General features: G+C 31.7%; 1 non-coding gene across 1 annotated transcript; it reads right to left on the reverse strand.

The window, feature by feature from the left end:
• Window positions 1-9,493: 9,493 nt before the first annotated feature.
• Window positions 9,494-9,580, reverse strand: TRNAS-GGA (transfer RNA serine (anticodon GGA)). The gene has a single exon. It is a non-coding gene; the product is annotated as a tRNA-Ser (tRNA).
• Window positions 9,581-10,344: the final 764 nt, after the last annotated feature.

Consider the following 10,344-nt stretch of genomic DNA (forward strand, 5'->3'; position numbering starts at 1 on the left):
AACCCAACACTTGCTTTAGTCTCTGTTTGTGGTGACATAAATCCCTCCCTACAACTCTTGAATTAAGAATTCTTGAAACAATAAGGTCTACTCGATATGACTTAGGAGTTAATGAAATCTTTTACAAAAATCAACTACTATTATCAATTAATCCCAAAGGTTCGTTATGTTATTATTAAATTAAACGATGGTATTTGATTTGTCAAATACATCATTATTGTATACTCTTTTCTATGTATGGCGCAACCCAATCTTTTTTTTTTTTCAATTTGATCTTATTTTTTAATTTTGAAATCGAAAGATCTAATCTAAATAATAATAATAATTTATTCTTAATCTTGACAGTGATATATGTTGTCTATGTAAATCCTAGATGTAAAAATAGGCAGCTTTCTCCCCGGAAAATAAAAAAAGAGGTCAAAAAATAGGGAAACAGAGGGTAAGTCTAAAAAATTGTCTACTGAGGAAATACGAAAGCCAATGATAAAAAAAATGAATTCTAAATTAAGGTACAGGTTCGAATTCCATACAGAATATAGATGATATTTTCTAGAATGATAGAAAAAAAGAAAAGACTTTCGAAAGATTTTATCCAATTGAAATTTTCAAAATAACTGCAGTAAGCTTAAGAATTCAATAATTGAATTTGAATAAGTAAGTAAACAGTTAAAGAGGATTGATGGAATAGTACCAAAAAAATGGAGTACTAACTCCCATTTCTTATTTCTTTTTGAATTAACCGATCAACTTGCTTTCTTATCGAACATTTCTTTTTGATTTAAAAACTTTTTCGGAAAAAAAAATTGGCTTTTGATATGCGAATAAATCCTCCTACTTCCGGTCCTGAAGTTTCTTCGATTGAAAAAAAAAATCTGGGACATATTGACCAAATAATTGGTCCGGTACTAGATGTAGCCTTTCCCCCGGGGAAGATGCCTAATATTTACAATGCTCTGGTAGTTAAGGGTCGAGATACTGTTGGTCAACAAATTAATGTGACTTGTGAAGTACAACAATTATTAGGAAATAATCGAGTTAGGGCTGTAGCTATGAGTGCTACAGATGGTCTAATGAGAGGAATGCAAGTTATTGACACAGGAACTCCCCTAAGTGTTCCAGTAGGCGGAGCAACTCTAGGACGAATTTTCAACGTGCTTGGAGAGCCGATTGATAATTTAGGTCCTGTAGATACTCGTACAACATCTCCCATTCATAGATCTGCGCCTACCTTTATACAATTAGATACAAAATTATCTATTTTTGAAACAGGAATAAAAGTAGTAGATCTTTTAGCTCCTTATCGTCGTGGAGGAAAAATAGGACTTTTCGGTGGAGCTGGAGTGGGTAAAACAGTACTTATTATGGAATTGATCAATAACATTGCCAAAGCTCATGGAGGTGTATCTGTATTTGGCGGAGTAGGTGAGCGTACTCGCGAGGGAAATGATCTTTATATGGAAATGAAAGAATCTGGAGTAATTAATGAACAAAATATTGCAGAATCCAAAGTAGCTTTAGTATATGGTCAAATGAATGAACCACCCGGAGCTCGTATGAGAGTTGGTTTAACTGCCCTAACTATGGCGGAATATTTTCGAGATGTCAATGAGCAAGATGTACTTCTATTTATCGACAATATCTTCCGCTTCGTTCAAGCAGGATCTGAAGTATCTGCCTTATTGGGTCGAATGCCCTCTGCTGTGGGTTATCAACCCACTCTTAGTACTGAAATGGGTTCTTTACAAGAAAGAATCACTTCTACCAAAGAAGGGTCCATAACTTCTATTCAAGCAGTTTATGTACCTGCCGACGATTTAACTGACCCTGCTCCTGCTACGACATTTGCACATTTAGATGCTACTACTGTACTATCAAGAGGATTAGCCGCCAAAGGTATCTATCCAGCAGTAGATCCTTTAGATTCAACCTCAACTATGCTCCAACCTCGAATCGTTGGTGAAGAACATTATGAGACTGCGCAACGAGTTAAACAAACTTTACAACGTTACAAAGAACTTCAAGACATTATAGCTATCCTTGGCTTGGACGAATTATCCGAAGAAGATCGCTTAACCGTAGCAAGAGCACGAAAAATTGAGCGTTTCTTATCACAACCTTTTTTCGTAGCAGAAGTTTTTACCGGTTCGGCTGGAAAATATGTTGGTCTAGTAGAAACAATTAGAGGGTTTAATTTGATTCTTTCTGGAGAATTAGACGGTCTTCCTGAACAAGCCTTTTATTTGGTAGGTAATATCGATGAAGCTACTGCGAAGGCTACGAACTTAGAAACGGAGAGCAATTTGAAGAAATGACTTTAAATCTTTGTGTATTGACCCCCAATCGAATTGTTTGGGATTCAGAAGTGAAGGAAATCATTTTACCTACTAATAGCGGACAAATTGGAGTATTACCTAATCATGCGCCTATTGCCTCAGCTGTCGATATAGGTATTTTGAGAATACGTCTTAAAGACCAATGGTTAACAATGGCTCTGATGGGGGGGTTTGCTAGAATAAATAATAATGAGATAACTGTTTTAGTAAATGATGCGGAAAAGGGTAGTGACATTGATCCACAAGAAGCACAGCAAACTCTTGAAATAGCAGAAACTAATTTGAATAAGGCTGAAGGCAAGAGACAAACAATTGAGGCAAATCTAGCTCTTAGACGAGCTAGAACACGAGTAGAGGCTATCAATGTTATTTCATAACAAGTTGAAATTGATGCGTCCCAATATCCGAAAACAATAAAAAGAAAAAAGAAACAGTCAGAAGAAAAAAGTAAGTAGAAAAGCTTATTAGATACCACAGTCAAAGGTATCTAATAAGTTATAACTATACCTTACCTACTATTGGATTTGAACCAATGACTCCCGCCGTATGAAAGCAATACTCTAACCACTGAGTTAAGTAGGTAATTTAGGACTCCTCCTCAAAAAAAAAAAAAGAAGAGTACCCATCTATCAGATTAATTGATTATAAATGTAAAATTACTGATAAGCAATACCAACCCCCGTTCAAGGGATTCGATCATGTAATATTCATCTTGACAAGCAATTATCTTCATACTATGATAAAATATGTATCAAAAACACAAGGGCTGTAGCTCAGTTAGGTAGAGCACCTCGTTTACACGAGCGCCAATGCTTTTTTTCAGAGGAGTTCATCTTGTAATTAAAAAAGTTTATCTTATAGTAAGAAATCGGTGTCTTACTCCATTTTAAGGAACAAAACAAGAGAACACTAGCCTGACAAAGGGTTTAGCCATAAAATCGAATCCATAATTGATTTGAGATATTGATAAGGTGAATACCCATTTCTCGTCAATGCTAAACATAAAGGGTATAGGGACCTAAAAAAGATTATCTTTTCTTCCTATTTTATGAACTTTAAGGTGTATGAAGTGTCATTTCTTATCTTCTATTTTAATTTTAGTAGGTGGATAAAGAGTCCATTTAACTTAAGTTGATCTAGGCCAGAAGCAGACCTACGTCAAGATAATCCTTCTTTGAAACACTTTGGTAGTGCTCTTTGATTGTTATACAAATAAAAAAGAAGAGCATAGGGAATCATCTCTTTATTCTTTACTGTAAAAAAAAAAAAAGATGGTGGACTAACTAATATTTTTATCAGTTAATGAAAAAGCTCAATGCAAAAAAAAATGCATGTTGGGTTTTGAAAACAATTTAAATCATTTAGATAATAATTAGTTTGATCTGTTTTACCGAGAAGGTCTACGGTTCGAGTCCGTATAGCCCTAATATTCCTACAGATACTAATAATATTAATACTATTTTGGATCGAATAGATCTCATTACTAAGACTATTACTAAAAAAAAAACAATTTGTAACTTTCTATTCGAACATATTCATATTCGATAGAATAATATTAATATTAGTATATTCAGCTAGTCTAAAAAAATGGAGACTTTAGACTAAAAATGAAAATGAATTTGGTATATTTTCTACATTCAGAGGAGTACTTTTATGTTTCTTCTTTACGAATATGATATTTTTTGGGCATTTCTAATAATATCAAGTTTGATTCCTATTTTGGCATTTCTAATTTCTGGAATTTTAGCCCCCATTAGCAAGGGACCGGAAAAACTTTCTAGTTATGAATCCGGAATAGAACCAATAGGCGATGCTTGGTTACAATTTCGAATCCGTTATTATATGTTTGCTCTCATTTTTGTTGTTTTTGATGTTGAAACGGTTTTTCTTTATCCATGGGCAATGAGTTTCGATGTATTAGGGGTATCCGTATTTTTAGAAGCTTTCTTATTCGTGCTTATCCTAATTGTTGGTTCAGTTTATGCATGGCGAAAGGGGGCATTAGAATTAGAAAAAAAAATATTGAGACAATTATGAATTCCATTGAGTTTCCCTTACTTGATCAAACAACCCAAAATTCAGTTATTTCAACGACATTAAATGATTTTTCAAATTGGTCAAGATTATCCAGTTTATGGCCGCTTCTTTATGGTACGAGTTGTTGCTTCATTGAATTTGCTTCATTAATAGGATCACGATTCGATTTTGATCGTTATGGACTAGTACCCACGATCGAGTCCTAGGCAGGCGGACCTAATTTTAACAGCGGGCACTGTAACTATGAAAATGGCCCCTTCTTTAGTTCGATTATATGAACAAATGCCCGAACCTAAATATGTTATTGCTATGGGAGCCTGTACAATTACGGGGGGGATGTTTAGTACCGATTCTTATAGTACTGTCGAGGCGTAGATAAGCTAATTCCTGTAGATGTATATTTGCCGGGCTGTCACCTAAACCGGAGGCCATTATAGATGCTATAACAAAACTTCGTAAGAAAATATCTCGAGAAATATATGAAGATCCAATGAGTTTTCAACGAGAGAATAGATGTTTTACTACCAACCATAAGTTTCATGTTGGATACAGTACTTATACTGACAATTATGGTCAAGAATTTTTCTATCAACCGCCATCTACTTCAGAGATATCGTCTGACACATTTTTTTAAAGTACAATAATAAAAAGCAATTCCTTTTTTAAAAATTTCATCGTATTTTAAAAATTTCATCGTAATAGAAAATACTAATACCAAACTCATAAAAAAAATTTAGGAGAAGCAAAAAATGCAAGGTCGTTTGTCTTCTTGGCTAGTCAAACATGGACTAATTCATAGATCCTTGGGTTTCGATTACCTAGGAATAGAGACTTTACAAATAAAGCCCGAGGATTGGCATTCCATTGCTGTCATTTTATATGTATATGGTTACAATTATCTACGTTCTCAATGTGCCTATGATGTAGCACCCGGAGGACTCTTAGCTAGTGTATATCATTTTACAAGAATAGAGTATGGTATAAATCAACCCGAAGAGGTATGCATAAAAATATTTGTATCAAGAAAAAATCCCAGAATTCCTTCGATTTTTTGGGTTTGGAAAAGTGCGGATTTTCAAGAAAAGGAATCTTATGATATGTTGGGAATCTCTTATGATAGTCATCCGCGTCTAAGACGTATTTTAATGCCCGAAAATTGGATAGGATGGCCTTTGCGTAAAGATTATATTGCTCCAAATTTTTATGAAATACAAGATGCTCACTAAATGATAAAAATAATAAACTAATCCAAACTTCTGCAACCCCAGTCAAAGAATATAAGTACATTCTGTTATAGATCAGACAAAATAATTGATTGACATTAAATCAGGCAGAGTAATGGAAGTTGCATTCAGATATTATTATGTGAGAAATCACAAAATTCAGAAATAATAGAATGAATAATTATAGGGTTTAAAATAGGATGGATAGGAGTTTCTTAAGATTCTAAAACAAAAACAATACTGAGTTCTTATCAGCCAAGCCAATAAAAGAAATAGGATGAACTGCAAAAATTCTTTATCTTTATAATAAACTAATTCTTTATCTTTATAATAAACTATATAACGTGCACATCACCATCAATTATACGGCCACGAAAAAAAAAACACAAAGAAAAGGGCTCGATTCTATTTTGGTAATCCTTCTCAGATGAATTCTTAATATTCTCACTCCACCCCAGAACTTCGACTTTTAGGTCTTTTAACCAACTAATTAAACCACTCGAATATTATGGAAATAGAAACCTTTTTTTGTATCGCAGAAAAAAAAGGAAAAAATAGATAAAGAATTCATTATCTATATATCTATATCTATATATATATAGATACTATAGATAAGCGAATATACCTAATAAAAAATTGCATCTATTCTTTAATCATCTAGGAAAAGTATATCTACAGATACCTAAATAGATCAAAGAAATATGTTATGTATCAGAATCTAGAAGAACACAAATTTGTATGAGTATCTATCCCCCATATTCATTAAAATGAATATGGGGGATAGATACTCATACAAATGAATCTTGTGTCAGGAACCAGATTTGAACTGGTGACACGAGGATTTTCAGTCCTCTGCTCTACCAACTGAGCTATCCCGACCATCTCTTGAAGCTTAATACTTTGATTTTAAAAGATTTTTAAAATCTATGTTAATGAATCTATATCAACTAAGTAAAAAAAAAGTTTGTAAGTGAGTTTCCGCAGTAATAATTATTTTTTATTGTTAATCGTTAATTACGCATATGAAAATTCCTTGCTAAAAAATAAGATATTAATTTATACATTTCTGATTAAAAAAAATTCTATGTGTTTCACATATATATTTATATCTATTCCAAAACTCGTCCCTTGTCATTATGATAGATAAGAAAATTATGATAGATAGGAAATTGATGAAAATAAAAATTCCAATTTCGTTGGGAAATAATAAATCGAATAAAACACAATAAATAAGGACTTCAAGATAGAGAGGATATAGGAAAAAAATTAGAAAATGAAAAAGTATTTTTGGGGATAGAGGGACTTGAACCCTCATGATTTCTTAAGTCGACGGATTTTCCTCTTACTTTCAATTTCATTGTTGTCGGTATTGACATGTAGAATAGGACTCTATCTTTATTCTCATCTGATTTATCAGTTCTTCAAGGGTTTTAGCCGATTATGATGAAGTGAATAATTTCATCAATAAATATTCCATCTTTTCTTCAACTTCGAATTGATTTGATTCACATTTTTCATTTGTGAATATTTTTATCACAAATAGATCTTCAATAATAAAATAAAAAGTAACAAATTGAAAGAGTATTTCAGTATATATATATGTTTCTAAATGTTTATCTTTGATCCATTCCTGTAATTTTGGTGAAAGGATTCTTTTACTAATGCAATAAAAAAAGTCGTCATTTCGTTTGTTAGAACAGCTTCCATAGAGTCTCTGCACCTATCCCTTTTTTATTATCACTTTCTGAATTTTTTATTTGTTTTCAGAAAACAGGATTTGGCTCAGGATTGCCCATTGTGAATTCCAGGGTTTCTCTGAATTTGAAAATTATTACTTGGTAAGTTTCCATACCAAAACTCAATCCAATTAAGTCCGTAGCGTCTACCAATTTCGCCATATCCCCATCTTTTTTTTTATTTGAATCTGATTATAATAGAATGCTTTTTTTTTCATTTCTATTATGAGAATTATGCGGGAACTTTTGAATTCATTAAATACATATTATTTTATTAAATATTAAAAACCCCCTTTCTCCAATTTTATAGATTTTATTTCATCTATATTGGATACCTTTATTTGTTTGAATCAGAACTAATTCTAATATCTATATATTAACAATTCAATATACACAGATATAGACCACATATCTACTTATCTTCTATGTACCTACTTATCTTCTTTTTTCATACAATTTAGAATACTCGAATGGTCGATTCTTTTTTTTTTTTTGTTTTTGCTTAAAAAAAAAAGAAAATAAACAATCCCATTTATTCATATACAATTTATATAACTAAAACGAATCTAGTGGCTAAAAAAAACCATTCTTTTAATTGAATATAATATAGAATTAGACATTTACTTAGAAATATGGAATTCCTTAATAAATATTTACTAAAATTTATATTTATTCAAATTTACTTTAAGTACTAATAAATAATCTTTTTGAAAGAAATCAATTTAATAATATATATCTAGAATAGTAGATCGAAATAAATTATATTAAATAAATTATATTAATATAATATTAATTATTATCTTGCACTTTATGTTATCAGATAAAATAAATAATAGAAATAATAAAAATTGGGTTTGATTTTCTATATTTTCTTTCTCTATTTTTGATGTTTGTATTAATTTGAATTTTGTTATAAATAACTAAAAATTGATAACTAAGATCCCATTCAATTCTTCTGCATATGTATATTTCGTTTACATTAGCCGGTTTAGCTCAGAGGTTAGAGCATCGCATTTGTAATGCGATGGTCATCGGTTCGAATCCGATAACCGGCTTTTCTCTATTTGTTTTTTACATAATTGATAATATCTTTTTTAGAAATAAAAAATTGGGAGAGTTCGATCTCTGCGGAAGAAATCAAGAAATTAACCTACTTTTTTGTATTCTTTTATATACAATAAATTCGGATATTGATAAAATTCATCTAATTCTTCTTTGTACTATAAAACTTTAGTAGATTTCGCTTCATTTAGAATTCTATAATATTTTTCATTTCGTTTAGTTTTCATTTCGATTTATAAGATTTTTCATTTTAAAAAAGGAGTTTTTATGTCACGTTACAGAGGACCCTCGTTTCAAAAAAATACGTCGTCTAGGATATTTACCAGGACTTACTAGTAAAAGGCCAACAGTCAAAAACGAATTTCGAAATCAATTGCGCTTCAGTAAAAAATCTCAATATCGTATTCGTTTAGAAGAAAAACAAAAATTGCGTTTTCATTATGGTCTTACAGAACGACAATTGCTTAAATACGTTCGTATCTCCGGAAAAGCTAAAGGATCAAACTGGTCAGGTTTTATTACAACTACTTGAAATGCGCTTGGATAACATACTTTTTCGATTGGGTATGGCTGCGACTATTCCTCAAGCCCGCCAATTTATAAACCATAGACATGTTTTAGTTAATGGTCGTATAGTGGATATACCAAGTTATCGTTGTAAACCTCAAGATATTATTACAGCAAAGGATGAACAAAAATCTAAAACTCTTATTCAAAATTATTTTGATTCAGCCCCCATGAGAAATTGCCAAATCATTTGACTGTTCACCCTTTCCAATATAAAGGTTTAATTAATCAAATAATAGATAATAAATGGGTTGGTTTGAAAATAAATGAATTACTGGTTGTAGAATATTATTCTCGTCAAACTTAAACTTAACTAAAATAACAAGAGTTTTTTTTACAAGGATTTTCTGCTATTCATATATCATAGACATGGATATGCGAAAATTTTTATACCTTGCCCACCCCGTTATCCACTATTTTTTGTATTACCGAAAAATGAGGAATATAAAGTTGGTCCATATCAACAAACAAATTTGAAATATGAAATAATGGTATGCATTGGGATGAGTAATATTGATGAATTTTGGTAAAGATTCGGAAAGAGAGGGATTCGAACCCCCGGTAACAAAAAGCCTACATAGCAGTTCCAATGCTACGCCTTGAACCACTCGGCCATCTCTCCTATATAATGATGCCCAGAAACCGGTTGAATGTTGAATAGTGAATCAATCCTATTTTTCATAAATGCATAAAACCTATTCAAACTATAAAAATACAAAGTAAAATTAAAAAAAAACCTCCTACAAGGTCTTAGGATAAACAAATTTGATTGATGAGTTCATTTTTACGTTATTTCGCACTGTATTATAATTATACAATTCCTTTATTTGTGGGGATTGATTTCTCACACCATGATTAATTAAATTATAGAATGGATTTCTACCTATGCCTAGATCTCGGATAAATGAAAATTTTATAGATAAGACCTTTTCAATTGTAGCCAATATCTTATTACGAATAATTCCGACAACTTCAGGAGAAAAAAGGGCATTCACTTATTACAGAGATGGTGTGATTTGATTCCATTTTTTTTGACCGATTTCGGTCAAAAAAAAATGGAATGGAAAAACCCCACGCGTGTTGAAGGTGAAATTTGTAAATAAAAGGATTAATTCCTTCTGTCGTGTATCCTCGATTAATGAAGCCTTATATGCTTGAATTTTAGGTTTCTAGTATTAAGCGAAAGGTTATACCTATACTTATGGGGTTAGGTCAACCCCAAATTACTAGTACTGATAGGCAACATTGGGAAAGAAGCACTACGCTTGGGATCAAGGACACGAAAACTTTGTATCTATCTATATCCATGGCTTATCGAGATTGGGACTAACAGGAATGGTTGGGACAATAAATATCCATCTCGTTCATATTTTGGATACCCATAGA

The sequence above is a fragment of the Vigna unguiculata genome, unplaced genomic scaffold (assembly GCF_037176805.1).
Source record: "Vigna unguiculata cultivar grain cowpea cultivar isolate G323 ecotype 2 unplaced genomic scaffold, ASM3717680v1 ptg000140l, whole genome shotgun sequence".
Taxonomy (NCBI): Eukaryota; Viridiplantae; Streptophyta; class Magnoliopsida; order Fabales; family Fabaceae; genus Vigna; species Vigna unguiculata.